This window comes from Gekko japonicus, unplaced genomic scaffold, assembly GCF_001447785.1.
Source record: "Gekko japonicus isolate JY-2015 unplaced genomic scaffold, Gekko_japonicus_V1.1 scaffold40, whole genome shotgun sequence".
Taxonomy (NCBI): Eukaryota; Metazoa; Chordata; class Lepidosauria; order Squamata; family Gekkonidae; genus Gekko; species Gekko japonicus.
This window is the reverse complement of record NW_015172554.1, coordinates 2,112,290-2,135,737: the sequence shown is the minus strand read 5'-3', so window position 1 is coordinate 2,135,737 and position 23,448 is coordinate 2,112,290. Positions and strand designations below refer to the sequence as shown.

The following is a 23,448-nucleotide window of genomic DNA, read 5'->3' as shown; positions in this document are numbered from 1 at the left end:
CCCACTGAAGTGGTCCCTATTTATCTACTTGCAATTTCTTGCTTTCAAACTGCTAGGTTGGCAGGAGCTGGAACCAGAGACGGGAGCTCACTCCGTCAGGCAGCACCCGGGTCTCGAACTGCTGAACTACCGACCTTCCACAGCCTGCAGTTCAGCGTCTTAACCAGTTGAGCCACCACAGCTCCTTAATAAATAAATAATAAATAATAAATCTTGAGGACTGACAGCAAGGGGGCCAGGCGTAACTCCCTGGGGAGGCTGTTCCATAATTGTGGGGCTGCCACCCAAAAGGCCCTGAATGCCTACCAGAAGAGCTTCTTCGGTTGGTGGGATGGTCAGGAGAACTTCTCCTTGTGCTCTTGTACTGCTTTGGGTCCCTATTGAAGAGAAAGGCAGAATATAAATGAAATGAACAAACAAATGTCTTGGACTTAGTTTCAGTAGGGGATGAAGACGGTACATGTAGCTGAGACAATCACCCAGTGGTCCCTGACTCTACCACCCATCTGTTGTTCCCGCCTCCTGGGTCTTCGTATGTAAGCACCTCAGGGCAGAGACCTGTCGCGTGGTGAATTTGCCACAGAAACAGTGAGGGTCACGCCACTGCCCTTCCTGGCAGTGATGTTTGCAAAATCTCTCTCTTGGGAGTATTCACAAGTTGGGCTGCCAAACTTTCTTTCCTGTGCCTTAAGCAGCCAGCAAGTGTGGCCTTTAGGTGGAAAAGGAGTTGTCAGCTTAATGTCTGCATGCCGGGGCCTGAGGTTAAAGGCAGAGCAGCGGTCCCCGTTGAGAAGGTTGGCAGCTCTTTTTTGCAAGATAAATCACCACGTTGCTCCAATTTATTCCTGGCCTGGAAAAAAAAATCTCTTTTTGTGTATATGGGTGTGGGTGTTAATTGTGCATTTAAATCTGCCCTCTTTTTGTTGTGTACACTCTCGCCGGGGAGGTTTCCCCATCCTCTTTTAGCAGGATTTCAATTAGAGATTTTTGCCGCTTCAAATGCAAATTGCCAGAGGATGTTTTGAATGCAAAAGCTAACATGGCAGACGTGACCAATAAACTTTGCATCTGGGGCCCGACTTCACCTAACCGCAGCTGAACTAGGAAAAAAATCTTTTCTCCATCCTGTTTTGCTCTTGTAAATATCCCTCTCCACCAGCTGTGGCTGCATACCCCTTCTTTACAACATCAGGGGCGGCTGTCCTAAGTCAAACAAAACACCCATTACTAGGCCAGGCTGGGGGTGGGGAGGGGGGGGACACGGGGGCGGGGCTTCCAGATCATCCTCAATCCCTCAAGAGGGCTGTTTTCACATTGCCCTTTATGCCGCTGCCATTTCCCTTGTTGCTTCTGTACCAGCCTTTTATATGCGAAAAGAAAATTGAAAACTGCCTTGCAAATGACTAGTGGGAACGTCAGCATGAAGAAAGCAGATAAATCTGGGTGAGGAATAAAGACTTGCGTGTTCATTTCTCACCAAGGGAGAAATGAAATCAAATGGAGATATTCAAATCAAGCCAGCTGCTTTTTGAAATACGGTCTTATCCCTACAGGGCTCTTATGTCGCGAGAATTTCTTTCCCTTTCTCATCCCATCTGCACAGGACACCTCTGTGGGCAATGTTGTACTGCACCCCTCCCTGGGGTCCCCCCACAAAGGGTCGTGTCTCTTATAAGGGTTGGTTTTATTTTATTGATTTCATTTCAGCCGTTTCCACAAAAATAGTGCCTGATTTCCCCCAGGGAAGAAGGTGGCAGCCAGTGCTCCCTCTGAGCTGTGGAGTCTTGTGAGCAAAAATCCTACTTTGTGGGCTCCTGGCGTTAAAGTTGTGAGCAGGCGATTTGGCTGCTGCATCAATTAGTTTGCTCTGGAGCCGTCCTTCCTGAGCGAAGACAAAAATGTGTGAGCCAGGGGCTAAAAAACTGTGCAGATCTTTGTAGCTGTGTACTGACTCAGCTTAGAGGGAACGCTGGTGGCAGCAGGCCCATGGGAGAAAGAGAAAGGTGCATTTTGAGGGTGGGGTGGGGGTTAGCCCTACTCTGTGCCCATAGCAATGCTGCCAATAATCTTGCCCTGTTTCTTGGTCACACTAGAGCGTGAGGGAACTGGCTCTGAGGGGGTGCACCAGTGTGCACCCTGCTTCTCTGAGTACTACAAATGGAAGCACCAAAAATGGGTTTCTGCCCAAAGGAGCGTACAACAGTGATCTGGTGGGGGGCAGAGGAGAGGAAGGGAGGGAGGCAAAGTACCAGGGGATGAAGATGGAGAATAAATGACGATTCACGGTTGGGGAGATTTATTATCAGCTTTGAAACACTGGGGTTCAATAAGGAATCATTATTAAGGAACCATGAGGTGGGTGAGTAAACAAGTGGGGAGGAAAACCCAAATCTCCTGCTCTGGGACTCTGTAAGCGCACAGAGAAAAGGTCCAGTGGTACTTAAAGGGCTTAACCAACTTAATTCTTGCTGCAAGGTGTGCCACGAGACATCTGTTTTATTTTTGCTGAAGCAGACTGACACAGCAGACTCTGGAATTATAAACTGCTGGGGTTGGAGAGGCCAATTCCGCCTTTTCTCCTCTGTCTCTCCCCACCCCCCTGACATGAACTGAGTCTCAACGGCTCTCAAAATTCACAGATCCAGAGGAGTTAGCCGTGTTAGTCTGTTGCTGCAAAATAGTTTTAAAAATCCACTAGGAGCACCTTTAAGACTAACAAACTTTATTGTAGTGTAAGCTTTTGAGAAACACAGCTCTCTTGTTAGACACATCTGACGAAGAGAGCTGTGTTTCTCAAAAGCTTACGCAACAATAAAGTTTGTTAGTCTTAAAGGTGCTACTGGTGTTTTTTTACTGTTTCTCAACCTTCAGTGTCTCTTGGAGCCCACTCAGTCCTCATCAGGCTGATATTTTATAGGGGGAGGAGGGTCCTTGTTGTCAATTTGCAAAGATCAAAATTCTTCTGTATGTTTGCGGAGAGTCCCCTGATCACGTAGGAATCCACAGTCCTGTCTCTGGGTGGCTTTGTGGATGGACGCTGCATCGTCTGATGGCTCCTCAGTCAAAGTGATGCTGCATAATAGAATGGTCCTGAATAAAGTTGGAAGAGCCTGCCCATTTAATGTGTTTCTTCTGAGGATTTTAGGTTGGCAAAACTACTTTGGGTTGCGTGGGAAATGACTTTTGCCTCCCCAGCTTTGCCTAGAGTTTGCTTGAGTCATAGCTGACCCAGGGTATAGACGCTCCCTCCCTCCCTCCCGCTCTCTTTTCTTTTTTGCTTTCTCCTCTTGTGAGAAATCTGTACAGTTAGTTGCTGGGAACTGTCAAATCCCTTCTCCTGACCATGTAAGGGATGGCTTGGTTAATGAGCCACTGCCAGGAAGAAAGGGATCACTCCAAAATTAACCTGAGCTTGGCATCCAGCTGGGGTTTCCGCAGAACAGATGCTCCCCTGTGCTGGAACAGGAGTCGAAGGAGACGATGGCCCAGGGAGTTTCTGGTGGTGCCGAATTGCTCTGGGAAGACTGAACTGTGGTCTCCAAATCTGGTGGAGGTACTGGAGCTCTCGCTTACAGCTTATTTCGGGGGGGAGGGCATCCATCCTGGCGTATCTGTGGCTGGGCGTTCAGAAGCAGGAAATCATGGCTTCTATTTTTATCTGGCTGTTTATAACACAAATCGTGACAATCCTAAAGGTCTCTCGGAGAGAACTGTTTGGACCAGGCACGCGGAGCTGTGCTCAAGAGGGCTGTGAGGCAGGCTGTTACTCTGGGGCCTGCAAAAGACCCGCAGCCTTGAGAGAGCCACGTATCCCACTTGGTGTGGGGTGGGCAAGAAGGCTGAGGGTGGTGCGGGAGGCCAGTTGCCAGCTCTGGGATGGGAAATACCTCTGGGATTAGGGGAGGGGAGGGACCTCGGCAGGGTAGAGTGCCACAGAGTCCGCCCTCCACAGCAGCCATTTTTTCCAGGGGAACTGATCCCTGTCGCCTGGAGGTCAGCTGAAATCCCAGGAGGTGTCCAGCCACCACCTGGAGGTTGCCAACCCTATGCGGGAGGGTGATTGGCACATTCCACCTTTCCTCGGGTGCCTCCTTATCCAAGTCTGTGCAGATCTTTGTAGCTGCCTAAAATATTAACCTGATGGCTTCTCAGGGAAGGGGGCCACAGCAGAAAAGGCCCGCCGGCTGTCACCACCTGGCGTACCCTAGAAAGTGAGGGAACTCCAGCCAAGGCTTCTTCCAGTGATCCAGCCATCCAAGGAACTGTGGGTGGATTTTCCACAAGAGGGGAAGGCAGTAAGGTCGGTTGGGTTGCCAGCTCCAGTTGGGGAAATAATTGGAGATTTGGGGGACGGAGTCTGGGGAGGGTGAGGTTTGAGGAGGGGAGCGACTTCGGTGGGGAATAATGCCATAAAACTTACCGTACCTCCCAAAGCAACCATTGTCTCCAGGTGAATTGGGTCCAATCTGCATTTAGCATTTGCTCTGCTGTTTTACCAAACCCAACATACAACAAGTACCATGCAAAGATGATTATAACATATAAATAATTTTATATTTTTGAAAAATATTTTACAATAATTTCTACTTATATCATAAATCATCTTAATCAAAAATATCAAAAATAATCTCCAAGAATCTCAAAAGCTATTGTACAACCTTTAATAATAGTCCTCCTCTATTAAAAGTTTCAAAAGGGAGGACTCCTTAAAGTCTCTTTATAACATGTGCTCGTGTCTTCCTCCAACAGGGGTCCAGATATCCTTCTGTTTCCGAATCTTCCTCAGGGAGTTCAACAATAATTTTCAGCACAAGGTTGCCACATACCAAAGTTTTAATCCAAAGTTCTCTTCAATGAACGCTGCAAATTTTTTTTTGATGAGCTACAAGCCTCCTCCAAAGTGAAAAGCACGTGTTATAAAGAGACTTTAAGGAGTCCTCCCTTTTGAAACTTTTAATAGAGGAGGACTATTATTAAAGGTTGTACAATAGCTTTTGAGATTCTTGGAGATGATTTTTGATATTTTTGATTAAGATGATTTATTATATATGTAGAAATTATTGTAAAATATTTTTCAAAAATATAAAATTATTTATGATATGTTATAATCATCTGTGCACGGTACTTGTTGTATGTTGGTTTTCCTACTTACCGTGGGTCCTTGTTTGGTTTTGTGTTTTACCAAACCCAGGCTGGAACAAAAATTCCCCTCTGCATTGCATGCCACTTTCACTTTGATTGATCCTCAGATTTTATGGCAGTGTCCAGATGCTTGATCTCTCGGTTTTACGGTAGCCGTCTGTATAGATTTATGGCTCTTTTGGGCCCCATCTTTTTCTATTCCACTGTGGGTTTGGTAAAACAATGGAGCAAATGCTAGACGCAGATTGAGTGGTGGTTTCTGTCACCTGGGGATCAGTTGGGAATCGCAGGCGATCTCCAGCCTCCACCTGGAAGTTGGCAGTCCTAAGAAAGGAGGGGGGAAAGTAAACCTTCTGGCCCTGAGGGCACAGACGGAGCTATTCCACGTCTTTGCTCACAGTAATTAGCTTGAGGAATTCACTACCAAAGGATGTAACAGCCAGGATCTGAGCTGACTTTAAAAGGGGATTAGACAGACTCATGGAGGTCCATCCATGGCGATCAGTCGTTAAGACCAAATGGAACCTCCATGTTCAGAGGCAGCCCACTTCTGAAGGTCAGTGTTGTGTGGGGCAACAACATAGGGGAGTTTCAGTCTCCGTGCCCTGCTGGTAGCCTTCTGGGAGCATTTAGTTGGCCCCTGTGGGGCTGGGGAGAGGTTAGACCGGTCCGGCAGTGCCAGTGTGGTGGAGTGGACAGAGCAAGTCATGTCCATCAGAAACCCTGTGCAATACCTGTGTTCAAATTCCCACTTCTACAAAGGAAGCTCACTGAGTGACCTTGGGTCCTTCAGAAACTATCAGCTTGGCCTACCTCACAGGGTTGTTGTGAGAGTATAGAGGAGTATGGAGGAGCCCCACTTGGGGGGGTGGGTGGGATATAAATAAACCCAGCACATGCAATGCGAGACTGTTCTTATATTCGTACAAATTCAGTATTGCTGGTATTGAATAAAGCAGACATATTGGATCAGCCCTGCACCCTTGTTCTAGCCTTACCACTACAGGAATATTTATTTAATTTGGCTTCATACTATGATTTGCAGCTGCTCACTAGGATTTCAGGTGGAAGAAGTCTTTCCCAACACTAGCTGCTTGAGATAACTTCACTGGAAATGCTTGGGTCTGAACCTGGGACTTTTCTGCATACCAAGCATGGGTTCTGTTGAGAGGGCGGGGTAAAAATCTAATAAATAAATACGACACAACTTCTTTCCTTGATGAGTGTATAGTTGTAGCTGGCCATCTCCTATCCATGCTGTTTCCAGCACTGGAACTATTTAGGGTACATCTGTACAGCATGTATAAATGACCAAATTAATATTTTAAGACTCACTTCAATCATTTATGTTTTTATTAATATTCGATTGGCACTAATGACTTCGCAGGTCAGGCGTTTCCTGCTGTGATTAATAAGCTTGCTTCCAAATCATTTTCTGTGCTCGAGTGGACTTCTGCCTCCGGGGGTGGGGGGGGTGGGATTGAATGGGGCACTTCCTGGAAAATCTCTCCTGGAATTTCCCACCACGCAGCAGTCATCTTTCAAGAGCCCCTGGCATCCTTACAAGATTGACTATCTCACTTTCTGTAAGCAACCAGAGAAGGGAACATGGTTCTGGGATCAGGGAGATCCATGGGGAAGAAAGCAGTCTGGAGTGCTGGGAAGTCAAAGTTCAACCGAGTTCAGTTTCCATATATGCAAAATTACACAATCAGAATCCTGCCGTCCTTCTCATGTATCTCAGAAGGCTGGCGACCTGCGTCTGTAGGGAAGGCAGTTTCCTGACTGAGGTGAGGACGAAAGTCTGGCAAGCTGTCTTGGCTGGCTCTCTGGTGACCTTTTCATGCTGCCAGGTGAGAATTCTGGAGTCCTTTGTGCCACGGATTTTAACGTTCCCCCGGGGGTTTTGTTTGGAGTCTGTTGTGGGGGGGTTGGGAGGGAGGGCGGGCAGGCAGGCACACAAGCAACCTCTTTTAGGGGCAAGGAGTCCTGGATGTTTAGGTCCTTTGTGAGAGTCTTTGTTCTGAGGGGATCGAAGGCTGTCAGAAAGATCATCCATCCTAGCACTGGAAAATGCAGGCAGCTGAATTTGGCTAACATACTAAAATTGATTGTATAAAATTGTCTCTTGTCTAATACACATATTAAATTGTTACTTGTATGAACTATCAATACAATTCTGATTTTAAAAAGTCTGATGGAACTGCTTGGTCCTTGTTCATTATTCCAGTATCTTGGCACTCAGTGAAAGGTGGGAACATGCTTGGTGTAGTGGTTTGATGTAGAGCCAGTTTGGTGTAATGGTTGGAGTGCAGACTCTAATCTGGGAGAACTGGGTTTGATTCCCCACTTCTCCGCATGCAGCTGCTGGTGTGACCTTGGGCAAGCCATAGTTCTGTCAGAGCTGTTGTCTCAAGAGCAGTTCTTGGGAGAACTCTCTCAGCCCCACCTACCTTTCAGGGTGTCTGTTGTGGGGAAGGGAAAGGAGATTGTAAGCCACTCTGAGACTCTGAGTGAAGGGCAGGGTATAAATCCAATCCCTTTTTCTTCATTGCTCCTTATTGTACGACCATGTAGAATCTCTCCGGCATGGTTTTCCATGTAGCTATGGAAGAGAGCCCAACTTGCTTGGAGATGCATGGATGGATCTCTCATATATGAGGGCACTGGGACTGGGAAACATCATCCTGACGGATAGGCATGGCTTTGGCAGTCAGGAGGGAGAGTACAGAGTCTCTTTGATGTACTTTGTGCAAAGTGCTAGTTTGGTGTAGTGGTTAAGTGTGCGGACTCTAATCTGGGAGAACTGGGTTTGATTCCCCACTCCTCCACATGCAGCTGCTGGCGTGACCTTCGGTCAGTCACAAGAGAGCTGTTCTCTGAAGAGCAGCTTCTCTCAGAGCTCTCTCAGCCCCACCCACCTCACAGGGTGTCTGTCGAGGGGAGGGAAAGGGAAGGTGATTGCAAGCCACTCTGAGAGTCCAAGTGAAGGGCGGGGTATAAATCCAATCTCTTCTTCCATCAAACAGCAGACCTACAGGGGACCCCGTAGGGTTTTCAAGGTATGGTTTGCCATTGCCTTCCTCTGCACAGAGACCCTGGATTTCCTTGGTGGTCTCCCATCCAAATACTGACCAGGGTTAGCTTCTGAAAACTGACACGGTCAGGCTAGGCTGCGCCATTCAGGTCAGGGCTTTGATATACGAGCACCTCTTTATTGGCTGAAGGAGTTCTGGTGGGCCCAGGCTGTCAGAACCCAAGACTCAGATTGGCTTAAGACCTCTTTACACGTGTGGGAGAGAAATTTGAAAAGGACGTGTTCTTTCTTCATTGTGTATGTGTGTGAGAGAGACTGTGGGGGAAAGGCGCATGACCGTGCAAAGGGAGAGGAGAGCAGATGTCCAGCCTTCCAGGTATTGCAAGTTCCAAATTAGGTTAGTCTTTCACTGTTTCATTTATTTCATTAGTCTCCGTGCCATCGCTCTGAACCCTGGTGCAACACGCTCTAGCATTATGCTAACAGAATAAAGCTTGCATTTGTTTAAGGTATAAAAACTGGCTGGATTCCTACCTGCATGCCTTGGCTGTGGTCAGTATTACCTGGAGAGCTTTGTCTGATGGTCCTGCTGCCCGTCAGACTGAGTGGGAAGGGGGCAAAACCCGGAGGTGGGAGCAGACAGAGGGAAAGCCCCTCCCCCAAACCCTGTTGAAGAGTGGACGGAAGCTGTGAAGGATCCTGACTGAGGATAGGGTGGACTTTCCCTCTAGTTCCTGAGAGTGGCCTGGCAAGGAGCATTATTGGACCTTCCTTTCCAAAGGGATAGCTGCGGGGGGACCCTGAATTGGCTCAGGCGTGGGGAGCAACAGGTCAAAACTGGCTCCCCTGCTGTTCTGCGCATGTTTCTTCCCACCCTGTGCAGCAACCTTTGACGCTTTCCTCCAGCCAAAGGAACCTTCTTCTTTCGATTAAAGTTTTTATTAAGGAACAACAAGAGAAATAACAGAACGAAGGAGAAGAGAGAGAAACTATATAAAATAAAAGGAGGCATCCGATTTTCTCTGGGACAAACACAAGTATGATTACTAAATATTCTCTTACTTTGCAAAGAAAAGTTCTGGGTTCCCCCCCCCCCCATTGTTGTCTAAATTCCTTATTCACCAGATCCACAAATCATCAAATCGCTATTATCTGTTTCACGCCAAAGGAACCATCTTTCAGCTTAAGCAGCCCTTCTTCTGCTGCTGGAAGCCTTGCTTACGGTGGAGGAGGCCTTCAGACGTTGCAGAGTGAAGCGGCAGGGTGCAGACCAGTGCTCCCTCTAAGCTGTGGAGTCTTCTGAGCAAAAGTACTGCTTTGTGAGCTACTGGCATTAAAGTTGTGAGTGAGCGATTTGGCTGCTGCATAAATGAGTTTGCTCTGGCTCCGTCCTTCCTGAGCTAAGACAAAAATGTGTGAGCCAGAGGCTAAAAAACTGTGAGCTAGCTCACACTAACTCAGCTTAGAGGGAACACTGGTGCAGACTGCTTCTGGAAGGCAGCAAAAACGAGCAAAGAGAGAGCGCCCATTGTGCCCCCATCCTGTTCAGGGCTGTAACAATGCAGAGGTGTTGGTTTTGTTGGCAAAAATGTATGGAGGAGAGAGATGAATCCTTCCTCTCCCTGCACTGCAGCCAGCCCCCTGTATGAACGGGGAGCCCTGCATCTCCTTCCATCTGGCTCTCCGATGAACTAGAACTGTATTATTTTCATTTTAATGGAAGCTAAATAGTCAAGTCCCAGCCCCTCTCCCTGCTGACTACAGCTATGATGACTGCCTAATCCTGTGATTTTCTTTTCCTAGATTGTACCGAGCTCGGACATAGCTGTTACTTTCGCCCACTCAACTGTAAAGAGTCCACGGGTCCTCCTCTGCTCTTGCTCCCCCCCCCGCGCAAAACGAAAATGCATCCGTTTCTACTCCATTCCCTTCTCAGTGCTGAGCTCTGTTGGCGCCAGTGGAGAAGGAAGCACCTTCCCATGCAGTTTTCTGCTGCTGCTGAGAAGGTGAGAATGGGGACGTCGTTGCTGGCCAATGTGTGCTCCCCCTTGTGATCTTGTTTTGAAGAAGAAGAAGAGATTGGATTTATACCCTGCCCTTCACTACCCAAAGGTGTCTCAGAGCAGCTTACAAACTCCTTTCCCTTCCCCTCCCCACAACAGACACCCTGTGAGGTGGGTGGGGCTGAGAGAGCTCTGACAGAAACTGCTCTTTTTCAAGGACAGCTGTGCCAGAGCTTGTGACTGACCCAAGGTCACATCAGCAGGTGCAAGTGGAGGAGTGGGGAATCAAACCCGGTTCTCCCAGATTAGAGTCCGCACACTTAACCACTGCACCAAACTGGCTCTCTTTTGGATATGGGGGCCTGGCACACAACCCCATCCCTTCTTCAAGAGAACGGCAGCATCTGCAGCTAAGGTCCTCTCCCAGTCTCTGATCTCCCCCATCTGCTCTCCTCCCCCCATTTTCTTCCCACTGCCAAATGATCAACTGCAAGCTCCCTCAGGCAGGGACCGGTCACTATTCTGCTATTCTTCAAAATGAACATGTGTTCATAGAATCAAAGAATTAGAAGGGATCTCCAGGGTCATGTAGTTCAACCCCCGGCACAATGCAGGAAATTCACAAATACTCCCCCACCCCCAATGACCCCTGTTCCATGCCCAGAAGAGGACAAAAAACCTCTAGGATCTCCAGCCAAACTGGCCTGGAGACCAATTGCTTCCTGAACCCAAAGTGGTGATTAGCATTTCCCTGGGCATGTAAGAAAGGGCCACAAGAACTAAGCACTGAGGCAACCCTTCCTGCCCTCCCTCTCATGATCTGTTGATGAGGCTGTATAAATGCCTGCTTTCTGGCTTCCCTGGGAACACCTACTGGAGCATGCAGCAAATCTAAAACTTTGTATGTTTGTACCTGACAGCATAAATGTCTCATGCCAAGTTCCTTTGTTCTAATTTATATCATAGACCTACCTGGAATCTGACCAGGGCCTCCAGACCTGTGTCCACCACCAGATGTCTATTGCAGCCCTGAAGCTGGTTTAATAGCCATTTCCACTCCCCCGGGGAAATTTGGAGGCTGTACTTCTGTCCAAGGTGAATAGAAGAATAGCAACTTTAACAGAAGATACTGAGCATCCTCTTCAAACTACAGCTCCCAGGGTTCTTTGGAGGAAGCTCCAGGTGTTTTAATTGTTGTTCAGGGAAGGTGGTCCTGACCTGGATGGCCCAGGCTAGCCTGATCTCATCAGATCCCAGGAGCTAGGCAGGCTTGGCCTTGATTGGTACTTGGATAGGAGACCGCTAAGGAAGTCCAGAGTTGCTACACAGAGGCAGGCAATGGCAAACCATCTCTGTCTCTGGCTTTTAAAAACCCTGTGAGGATCTCCAGGAGTTGGCTGCCTCCGTCTCCTCCACCACCACCACCAACAACAACAAATAAGGTGCTTTGGGCACGATGCTTTTCAGCACCCTCACACTGATTGTACCACCTTCTGGTGTGTGTGCTCTCCTGGCGTCTGCAAACGCTGGCTTGCAAAATTCTTGCAAATTTGGGGGCAGTGCACCGGGAGTGCAGAGTCCGGGGAGGAAGCTCAGCAAGGATGTGAAGCCATAGGGTCCACCATTCAAATGTGCTGTTTCCTGATCTCTTGATCAGTTGTAATTCCCAGAGAAGTCCGGGCCCCACCGAGAGGTTGTGGTAACCTTGCTTGGAGTAGGGAGGAGAGCCCGACTCTCTTGCATTAGTTTAAGTCCCATTTGTGACAGCTGGGCTCAAAAGGGATTGCTGGGACTTCAAGCAACATAGTGGGGTTACGCTCCATCTCTTCCTCCTGTCTCACCTGCTGTCAGAAAATGGGGGACTGCGTTCAAGGCCCCTGCAATGTTGTGCAGGTGTCTGTGGAAATCTGTTCTTGATGGAAGCGCTGTTCTTGATGAAAGGGCTGTGGTTGTGGGTGGGACCTCTGCTGGAATGTTACCCTCAGCAGGTATCCGACCATTGATGACAGCTCTGGGAAGCTGACAGTTAAAGTGATACACAACCTCAATAGCTTTAGCCTTGGCTTTGAAACAGACATATTCCACCAAGAAGTTGTATTGTGTACATGCTCAACAGGCTTTTTCCAGCCACCTGCATCCGTCTCTAGCTTTTGGTCATGTATCCATAAATGCCAAGCCCAGTTCCTGGGGTTCCAGAGGAGGCATTTGACTGGTAATCTCATTTTTTGGATAGATCACTGTGCAACCTCTGCATTTTAGTGTTCTGTTGCATACTCCAAATGTCCCGGTCAACTGTGCACCCCTTATGAATACCCTTCCTCCATGAAACCGTTATAAACATTGATTCCTAGTTCCGTCTTGGTTCAGAGTCCCCCAGCCTCCTGCATTCAGGTGCCCAACCAGAGTGTCTTGCTTTGACACACAGTGTCTCCTCCCTTTAGACCCATTTAGGTGAAAGTCTTCTTCCATTGGAAAAACAAGAACCCAGCTTGTCCCTTCCCTCCCAGCAGCTGAGCGGTTCACCAACATTCTGTCACTGATGATGCTTCATCCCCAGATATTAGGATGTTTGTGAACATTCAGCGATGTTATAGCAATTTAGCTGAGTGTACCGGCTGGGCTCTGTGTGTTTGTGGATGGGCAGGTGACAGGCACCATATGTCATACATGAAAAACAGTGTTCAAGGGAAGCATTGAATGACAGATTCTGGGGTGAATTCATGGCTAAAATTTCTTCGTGCAATGATTTTAGTAGTGCGTGTACCATTTTGATATTTCTCTGCCAGCCCTCACTGTCAATACTACCAGAGAAATCACAGTGCAGACAAAAACAACAGCAAAAACGACCACTGTGAAAAGACAGCACTGTTACAATAAAGGCAAAAGTAAAAGATGATTATATATACTCAAAGTATTATTATAATGTATTAATTATTTCCAATATATCATATAAGGTACTCAATACAAATATATAGTTATTCCCATCCAGTTTCAAAGCGGCATACAAAAAACTCTCACAAGGGAAATGTCCGAGATAAATTTATAAGTAGAATTGATCAAAATCTGTACAGTGTCCAAAGCGCAAATGAGACGGGGCTTCCAGTTAATTCGCATGTTTCAGCGATCTGGTCCCTTCTTCGGTCAAGGAAACTGGCAAAGCATCCAACAAATGGTGTCACCGACAAGAGAAATTGTGAGTGCATGTCGACATAGAGAATTATGCATTGTAGGAAATACTTGACCTTGACTGTTTGTTGGATGCTTTGCCAGTTTCCTTTACTGAAGAAGGGACCGGATCGCCGAAACGTGGGAGTTAACCTGAACCCCAGACTTGCTTGCCCTTTGGACACGGTGCAGGTTTTGATCAGTTCTACTTATAAATTTCCCTTGGACTTTTCCCTAGTGAGGGTCTTCTGTATGCCACTTTGATACTGGATGGGAATAACTATATATTTTGTACTGAATATCTTATATGGACTATTTGAAATAATGAATACATTATAATAACACTTTGAGTGTATATAATCGCTTTTTACTTTTGCCTTTATGTGTAATAGCGCTGTATTTCACAGTGGTTATTTTAGCCCTCAGTGTCAGGCCGTCTTCCATTGCAGATGAGCTATTTGATGAAAATCTTTCTTACTATTGCCCTGAATGACTATATGTCACTTTTCATTGCAAGCAATCACGACTGCCTTTTAAATATTTAATCATCTCTTCTATGGGCGTGCCTGCCCACAGCCAGTTTGGTGTAGTGGTTAAGTGCGCGGACTCTAATCTGGGCGAACTGGGTTTGATTCCCCACTCCTCCACTTGCACCTGCTGATGTGACCTTGGGTCAGTCACAAGCTCTGGCACAGCTGTTCCTGAAAGAGCAGTTTGTGTCAGAGTTCTCTCAGCCCCACCCACCTCACAGGGTGTCTGTTGTGGGGAGGGGAAGGGAAAGGAGTTTGTAAGCCGCTCTGAGACTCCAAGTGAAGGGCGGGGGATCAATCCAATCTCTTCTTCTTCTTCTTCCACTGACCTTCCCAGAAGGAGACTTGGGCTCCTCTCATCCCACCTGTGTTTCTCCCCAGTTCCTCTCCCAGAATGCACAAGCCTTTGCTTCTCAGGCTAACACGTAGAAATTACCATTAAAAACCTGTTTTATAGATGAGGAAATGCCACTCTGGAGACAGGTGGGTGGCTGCATCTCTTCCCCACCCCATGTTTCTCCATCCACTTGCCAGCCGATGTGTGATTGCAAAATCCCCCACGTTTGCTCATAGTGAGTTATTTCCATAATACCACACAAATTAGATCAGGGCTGCGAAAGAAACAGAGGAAGAGTAATTTTAAAAATGCTGTATTTGAAAGTCTTGCTTTTTAGCTGCCGTCAGGGCTTGAACACCCAGCGGGTTTGGGACCTCAGGGGACATCTGACGGGAGGCAGCCAGGGTGATGTCGTGGCTGGAGAACAGGACGTGGTTTGGGGAGACCTAAATTCAAATCCTCACTTGACTATGAAGCTCATTGACTGACCGTGGACCAGTCGCCCTCACCCAGGTTGGGAAAATGTACCCATCACAGCTGACTCATGGCGACCCCGTGAGGTTCCGTCTCATGAGGCTTTCAGGGCAAGAGACGAGCAGAGGTGGTTTGCCATTGCTTTCCTCTGCACAGCAACCCCAGTCCTCGTTGGTGGTCTCCCTTCCAAGTACTATTGGGGGCTGACCCTGCTTGGTTTCTGAGAGCTGACAAGACTGGGCTAGCCTGGCTACTGGGGCTGCTGCAGCCCTACTTCACCCCACATTTATTTACTTAGAGAAAAAAATATATGGCCTCTGCGGCACAACAAGAAAAATCATTTAAAAAAAATCTCAATACCAAAAACAGGCTATAAAACAAACCAAGAACCCCCCCCCCCCCAAGACATAAACACCGAGGAAAAAACAACCAGCAGCTTAAAATGCAGTCCATTAAGCAGCCCTCGGCTAGAAGAAGAGAAGAAGAGATTGGATTTATACCCCACCCTTTATTACCCAAAGGAGTTTCAGAGCAGCTTACAATTCTCCTTTACCTTCCCCTCCCCACAACAGACACCCTGTGAGGTAGGTGGGGCTGAGAGAGCTCTTTCGAGAACTGCTCTTGAGAGAGCAGCTCTGACAGAACTATGGCTTGCCCAGGTGTCATCCAGCCAGCTGCAAGTGGAGGAGTGGGGAATCAAACCCGGTTCTCCCAGATTAGAGTCCACGCACTTGACCGCTACACCAAACTGGCAAGCCATAAACATAGCCACAAAAATATGGAACTCTTTGATTCAAAGCTTGGGGAAAGAGAAATGTTTTGGCCTGGGACCAAAAAAGACAGTAAAGTAGGGACTGGGTAAGCCTTAAGGAGGAGGGCATTCCACAGGCAAGGTGCCAACCCTGAACAGACTCTGCCTGTGACTGCCACCCGCCTCACCTCTGGAGGTGGGGGCACAGAGAGCAGGGTTTGGGAGGCAGATCTTAACTGGTGGGCTGGACTGCAGGAGGAGGACATCCTTCAAATACCCCTACCCCAGGGCACTTTAGGGCCTGAAAGGTGCAAACCACCACTTTGAATTGTGCCTGGGAACAAATGGGCAGCCACTACTGGTCATTCAACACAGGGGTGATGCAGCCCCTGAATCCAGCCTCTAACAGTCACCCAGCTGCTGCATTTTGGATCAGCTGCAGTTTCCAACGGCATCTCCATGTAGAGTGCATTGCAGTAATATCTAACCTTGATATAAACAGACTGTGGGTCACTGTGGCCACAGATCAGCCTTTTTGAGGCGCGGTCATAGCTGGCATATTGGCTGAAGATGAAGTAAGGTGCTGCGTGCCGTGGAGGAGATCAGAGTCTCCAACTGTAGGCCAGGATCCAGCAGCACCCCCACACCACAAACCTCTGGGGTGTGTGTGTGGGGTGCAGTTTCCTTCAGGAAAGGCCTACTCTGCAGTTTTTGAGCAGCTTCTCCACTGACCAATAACCCCGCAGTCTTGTCTGGACTGAGATTCAGTTTATTGGCCCTCAGCCATCCCATTACCTTCTCTAGGCACCTGTTCAGGACTTCCACAGGCTCACCTGACTTAGTTCTTAGGGAGAAATACTGCATATTGGTGGTGTATCCCCAAACAACCTCTCCCATCGGTTTCACGTAAACCTTAAGTAGCATGGGGAAAAAAATAAATGCTATGGGGCTAGCAGCAGTTACTTATCATCAGCCAGGGGTCATTTTGTAGAAAAAGAGGTGCAGGAGCTCATTAGCATAACTCATCTGCATAACTTATTTGCATATGCCACACACCCCTGACATCACCGGAAGTGTGTCAGAAGGCAACACCCACCTCTCAGGCTCCACTGGACTGTTCTGGATTGCTAGCTATTGGGGGGGGGGGACGTGCAGATCTGTCCTCGCAAAGGAGGGAGAGCTTGTACCTGAATAAAACTTGGTCTTAAAGGTGCCACTGGACAGTTTTGGACCGGGGGGGGGGGGCTCTGCAACTTACCTGGCTGCTTATTGCTCTGACTGAGGGCTGCTGGGAGCAGGGGGCAGGGCTTGTTGCATGTGCCCGCCCCCTGGACTCTTTACTGCCAGAGCTCCGCTCCTGTGTGCTCCTGCAGGAAATGACCCCTGATCATCACCTGCGGGAACCAGATAGCCAGCTAAGAGTGGAATTGCCAAAGCGTTCTGCCTCGGCTTGCCGGTCCCCAGGTGGGGGCAGCGGATCTCCTGCTTTTGTGGGTACTGGCCCACCACCAGCTAGCTGGCTGCCGGGGGAAACCCTGCCCCCAAACAGGCATCCCTGCATGACATCACTGATGCACTAACGTAACTTCCGGAAGTGACATCATTGCGTTGGCAACATCGGGGGTGGCACTCTACTTTTTGGGCAAAACTCTATGGTTTGTAGCCAGTTTTACCGTAGAGTTTTGTCCAAAAAGTAGAGCGTTGCCTCAGTATTGGTGACATCCCTGCCCACCCCCAGAATGTCCCCCAAAGTTCCCTGCCGGCAGGAGGAAGGCTCCTGGCAACCCTAATTTTGCCCCCCACTCCCAACACAGCTGACTTTTCCAGAAAAAATACCATGGTTGATGGCATTGAAAGCTATCACGATTCCAGAAGAACCGGGGGCATACTCATCCTGATACGAATTGCACTAGCACTTTATACTGTTATGTTCCATAATCGTATTCAGGGGTCATTTCATAGAAAAAGAGCTAGGGGAACTCATTAGCATAACTCATTAGCATATGCCACACCCCCTGACATCAGGGGCCCGGCGGTGGACCTGCAAGGCCAGCGGGAGTGCGAGGAAGCCCCGCCGAGGCCCTCCCTGACCCCAGGCAGGCGGGGGTGGGGAGAGGCGGGGAGGAAGCAACTTACCCTCCCTCTTCTCCTGCCTCCTTCTGGCTGAATGAGGGCTGGAAGCGGGGTGGCTGGAAGCAGGGGGCGGGGCTTCGTCATGTGCCCCGCCCCCTGCACCTCACCCGGGGGAACTGCGTTCCCCCGTGATCCCCCCCGAAATGACCTCTGATTGTATTGTTGTGGTTTTATTAATTTCTGTTTTGGTTGTTTTATATATTCTGTGTAAGCTGCCCTGAGCCTGCCTGGCAGGGAGGGCGGGATTAAATAGATCAATAAATCAATAAATGTGTCACTGCCCTGAGCAGGGCTGCCAAGGTTTCCACCAATTCTGTCACTTCTGGGTTTTCCCTAGAAGAGACATAGCGGCGCTTCCATGCCTCCGCCCCCACCACTCCTACTGGTTGTCAGGGCCAGCCTGGTAACCTGAAAAAGATCATCTGTGTGTCGGGAGGGCAATAGGATTGCCAACCTCCCGGTGGTGGCTGGAGGTCTCCCAGAATTACCGCTGATCTCCAGCCAACAGAGCTCAGTTACCATGGAGCAAAGGGCTGCTTTGGAAGGTGGACTCTATGGCGTTATACCCGGCAGGATTTCCCAACCCAGAGCTGGCAACTCTAGTGACCAATCCCATTTCCAGATTGCAGTGGGTGTAGATAATCCATCCCTTCCGCAGTTGTCTAAAGCTGCATAGCTGTCACCTGATCCAGCACCTTGTCCAGGAATGTTACGTTGCTTTCCCAACTCATCCCGTCCCTGGGCAGTAAGTCTTTTGGGGCGAGGGATGCCTCCTTCATAAGGGTTTTCCCGGCCACTTCTTTCAAAGTGGTCCGTCACAACAATTGAGACATTGGGATAAAATGGAGCCTCTGTGATTAAAGAGATAGATAAATGAAGATTCAGCTTGTCTCTCCCTAGCTAATCCTGTCTCTCTTGTACCATTGCCTGGTCACCTGAGGCCGAGAGATGAAGCTTAGGGGAAGGGCTTCTGGTGAGGGGCGGGGCCTGGTAGTATAGCAAGCAGAGTAAGATTGCCAGTTCTGGATTGAGAAATTTCTGGAAAATTTTTTGTGGGGGATGCTGGGGAGGGATTTGGGGAGGGGAGGGACCTTCATAGGGTATAAGCCCATAGCAGCCATTTTCTCCCAGGGAACTGATCTCTGTTCTACAGATTATTTGTAACAATGGGAGGTCTCCAGGCCACACCTGGAGGCTGGCAACCCTGGGGGGCAGTGTGTGTCATCTTGTGGTTCAGATGGTGGAGCCCTGAAGGTGATAAATGACTTGCAAAAGAGATAAGCTGAAAATAGCCTTGCTCTGAGATTTATTTACATTATTTATATCGTTCCTTCGACTTTTAATCCTGTTCTCTGGACAACCCAGGGGAGCTAAAACTTCTCATCAAGGCTGGAGATCTGCTGGCCACAGCTTCTTCACAGCAAATCCTCCTCCTCCTCCTCCTCCTCATCATCATCATCTCATCTGATACATGATATGATATGATAATTTGATTTCTGGGTGATGTACAACAGAGGCACAAAGACATAAAACGAATATACAAAACATTAAGAATTCAAAAGAATGAAAGTGGAATCATAGGCTAGAGTGGGTGACGTGGTATTGCCTGGCCCTTGCGTAAGATTCAAAGATTCAAATTTAACTGTTGCCACTTGATGGCCTTGGGCTAGTCCTTCATGGCTTCTGTCCACTTACTTTACTGTGGGGGTGGTGACAAACAGTGACCTGCGTCACAGGGCTGTTGTAAGAATAATGAGTGAAATGCTGAAAGCTCTGTATAAATGTTTAATTATGAGAATAAATGGTATTACTGAGTCTGGACAGCCTTCCCTCATTTTGCCTCAACTCCATTTCAGCTGTATCTGACTGTTTCCAAGACAAATTCTCTTTCCTTGGGTCAGCATGTTTTTGGCAAGACTGTGTTTACCTTTCTTTCTTGTTTTTTAAAAAGGGTACAAGTCTGGTTGAATTCTACAACCTGCATCTTTTATGCCATCTGGGTAAATTTGCATAATTTACATTTTTTACATTTTACATGATCTACATTTTTTTTGTATATAAAATTAGCAATTCTAGGTTTGATTAAGTTTTCTGAGATTTCAGCTAATGTACTTCTAAACTTACCTTAGCAGCCATAATTTGCTTTTTTTTTTTTAAAGCTGACATTAAGGAGTCTAATTGTGTATTTTTGACATCATTCTTTGTTTCTCTCCGTGCAAAATCTCGGTGTATGTAAAGGTGTATTTATGTTGGAAGCTCTGGTCATTAGCCATGGCAGCTAAATGGAACCTCTGTGTTCAGAGGCAGTATATCTTTGAATACCGGAGCTGTTGCCCTGCTTCTGGACTTCCAGGAAGCACCTGGATGGCTACTAGGGGGGGAAAGAGGGTTGGACGAGATGGTCATTTTGGTGTGATTCAGCAGGGCTGGTTGTGAACAGATGAAGCTTCCTTAGAGTGACTCACAGTCTGTGGGCCCATCTTAGCTCCGTGTTGCCTGGCTGCAGAGCCCCTGTGTCTCAAGCAGGGAAAGAGCTCTGGCAGCAGAGATGATGATAACTGGAGGTGCCGGGGACTGCGTTGGCATGCAGAGCATGTGCTCCGTCACTGAGCCACAGGGCTCCTCCTGTGCATTTGCAAAATGTTGTGATCTCCCAGTGTAGCTGAAGTCTAACATATTAAGTTGCAAGCACATAGAGGCAATTGCAGGCATATGTGACGGGGGAGGACGATTGGCTGATGCTTCCAGAAGGGGTGGTTTTTTGGCTCCCCTCCAGAGAACGCAAAGCTTTTCCGCCTCGTCCATCAGCCACAGGTGGCTGCAAGAAGGAGCAGAGAGTCTCCTGCAGAGAGAGGGACGGGCATCAGACTTCCGTGTGTGTGTGTAAGCCGGCTGCTAGATTTTCTTCCATGCTGCTTCTAGTTGCGCGGCTGTTGCGATCGTCCTTGTCGAAGGCTGAGAGCCATGCTGATGTTACGGAGATGGCCTCTGGATCTGCGAAGGATTTTTTCCTGACTGAGAAAGAGCAGGGAGAGATTATTCTTCATTCAACAAGGTGAATCTTTTTGGAACAGACTCCCCTGTGTGTGCAAACATGGACGGAGTCTCCCTGTGTAGGGCAAAGACAGTGGGATTTCCTCCCCTGGGGTTGATTTGAAACGGGTTTTGTCTGGAGAACAATGCCAACACTCAGCGCAAACATGCTTGTGCCCAAGATGACGGTGAGACGTTATTCCCGGAGAGATGACCTCGCTCAAAAGCTGATGAGGTTAGTGTCTGCTCGGGAGACATGATGGCTGGCTCTGGTGAGCAGATAGCCTGACTCTTTTGTCCTCCTCTCCCCAGTAGTTTTGCACTGAGATGATGTAGCATTTAAAGACAAGAGTTTGCAGGTTGCTTTGTTGGTCCATTGAGAGGGAAAAACACTATCCTAAAGCAGCCATACTTAGAGAGGCAGTGTAGTCGTTAGGGTGTCAGACTCGGAGCTGGGTTCAGATCCTCGCATTATCTTTTGAAGAGAGGAAGTATTGGGGTTTTTACCCCAATTTTCTCTACCTGAAGGAGTCTTGAAGCAGCTTACAATCGCTTTCCCTTCTTCTCCCCACAACAGACGCCCTGTGAGGCAGGTGGGGCTGAGAGAGTTCTGAGAGAACTGTGACTGACCCAAGGTCACCCAGCTGGCTGCATGTGGAGGAGTGGGGAATTGAACCCGCTTTTCCAGGTTAGAGTCCACTGCCCTTAACAACTACACCACGCTGACTCTTTTGTGCTCTCTGGGTGACCTGACCTGCTTCACACAGTTGTTGTGAGATAAAATGGGGGATGGAGGAAGGACAGGATAAAAATGTACTAGACAAGATAGATAACGCCACGCTCATAATAGGCCAAGTTGGAACATCAGAAAGTAGAGAGCAAGCTTTTGCTTCTTGTCAAAACTTCAGGGAGGATTTTTAGTGCAAAGTGTGTGTGTGGGGGGGGGGCAGTGAGGGGCATAACAGCAAGTCCAAATTTGCTGTGTGGTGCAGTGAGTAGAGAATGTGTTGGAGAGGCTTGCTAGGGAGGCTCAATGAAGGGAGGACGTGGCTCAGAGCTTCTGTGTGGCATGCAGGGAGTCCCCAGTTCCAATCCCTGGCATCTCCAACTAAGGGATCAGGCAGCGAGGGAGGTGAGAGACCTTTACCAGAGACCCTGGAGCACTGCTGCCAGTCAGAGTAGACAATCCTGACCTTCGTAGACTGAGGGGTCTGACTTGGTAGAAGGCAGCTTCCTGTGTTTAAGGAGGACTGCATTATTGAAAGAGAAGTCACTGCAAGGGCTTCAGAGGCTGTGAGTGGCATCTTTGGCAGAAGTTGGGAAGGTCCTTTCCCTTCCAGCATGGCCTGTTCACTACTAGCGGGGACCCAGACCCATGAGAATCTAGGAAGAGACTGGATGTCAGGGTAGACAACACTGAGTCGGAGGGACCAGTGGTTCCTATATTCCCAAGTCTTGATAAAGCCCAAATCCAGAATGTCTGTGTGGTTTGCCTCCATGGTGGGGGTTTGCCTCTATCCAAGGTAATCCCTCTGGACATAGAAGGGCTGCCTGTTGCTGCTCTGCATGAGTCACTGTTTGATATACAAGCAGTATAACTTGGAATGTTAGTTTTTTTTGGGGGGGTGGATTCCACTTCTCTGGCCTTGCTTATCTGGGGTCATCTGCCAGTGCTTCTCCTGTTTCCTGCAGTAGACAAATGGTCTACATCTGTATGAGACAAGTCAATATGTTCATAAGCCATTGGTGTGATCCAGGAGGGCTGTTCTGATGCATTCCAGGGGTGGGGATGTGCCACAACATAGTGAAGGATTCCTCTAACTTTAATTCACAAAGTTTCCCCTATCTTCTGACAGCTGAGGCAACAGTTACAGGGTTTGGAATCTTGGTGCAGGAAAAAAAAACCACGAGTAGAGCATGAGAGAGGATTTCAGTTCTGTATATGATTATTATTAGAAGAAGAGGAGGAGGAGGAGGAGGAGGAGGAGGAGGAGATTGGATTTATACCCTGCCCTTCACTTGGAGTCTCAGAGCGGCTTACAAACTCCTTTCCCTCCCTCTCCCCACAACAGACACCCTGTGAGGTGGGTGGGGCTGAGAGAACTCTGACACAAACTGCTCTTTTTCAAGGACAGCTGTGCCAGAGCTTGTGATTGACCCAAGGTCAAATCAGCAGGTGCAAGTGGAGGAGTGGGGAATCAAACCCGGTTCTCCCAGATTAGAGTCCGCACACTTAACCACGACACCAAACTGGCTCTCTGAAGGCAATTTTTACTGAAATTACTGAAGGCAATTTTTAAAAGTTTAGATTATTTTGATTCATCTAATAATTTTTCTGTTTTATTTTTTTAAAATTTGTGAAGCATTATTTGTCCAGTTTATCCCCCACACAGTGAAATCCGGGCATCTTGTAGAATAAACACACACAAAATACGGTTTAATCAGATATGCAACATGATACTCCAGTGCCCTGGGCTGATCCTGGCTCTGCCGGTGTGTCTTACTCAGGGCCACAGGCTGCGATCAAGGAGTGAAGAACAAAAGGCCACCAGGAGCCCTTGGGCTCCTACCACTAGCTTAAATACCTGTAAGAAAGGAGGGAACTACATGCTCAACCCAGGTCTCACTCAGCTGGCCGAGATGTTCACCAGCTTCTGCCCCTGCTTCTCTGCCAGGTTTGACCTCCCAAAGCAGCTCCTGTCAAGGTGCCCGCCCCCGCTGTCATGCTTGCAAAGGAAGGGGGGGAGGTAGAAGGAGGCGGATGAGCTGCTTCCCCACAGGGGCAGGAAAACCTGCCACGGCGGAAACAGCAAGAAGTGGTGTGGGAGTGGTCTGGGGTGGCA

At 48.3% G+C, this 23,448-nt stretch overlaps 1 long non-coding RNA gene across 1 annotated transcript; it reads left to right on the top strand.

Moving 5' to 3' along the window:
- Positions 1–9,986: 9,986 nt before the first annotated feature.
- On the top strand, positions 9,987–19,011 carry LOC107118795. The gene is made up of 3 exons (XR_001482781.1): positions 9,987–10,185; positions 11,149–11,277; positions 18,938–19,011. It is a non-coding gene; the product is annotated as an uncharacterized LOC107118795 (long non-coding RNA).
- Positions 19,012–23,448: the final 4,437 nt, after the last annotated feature.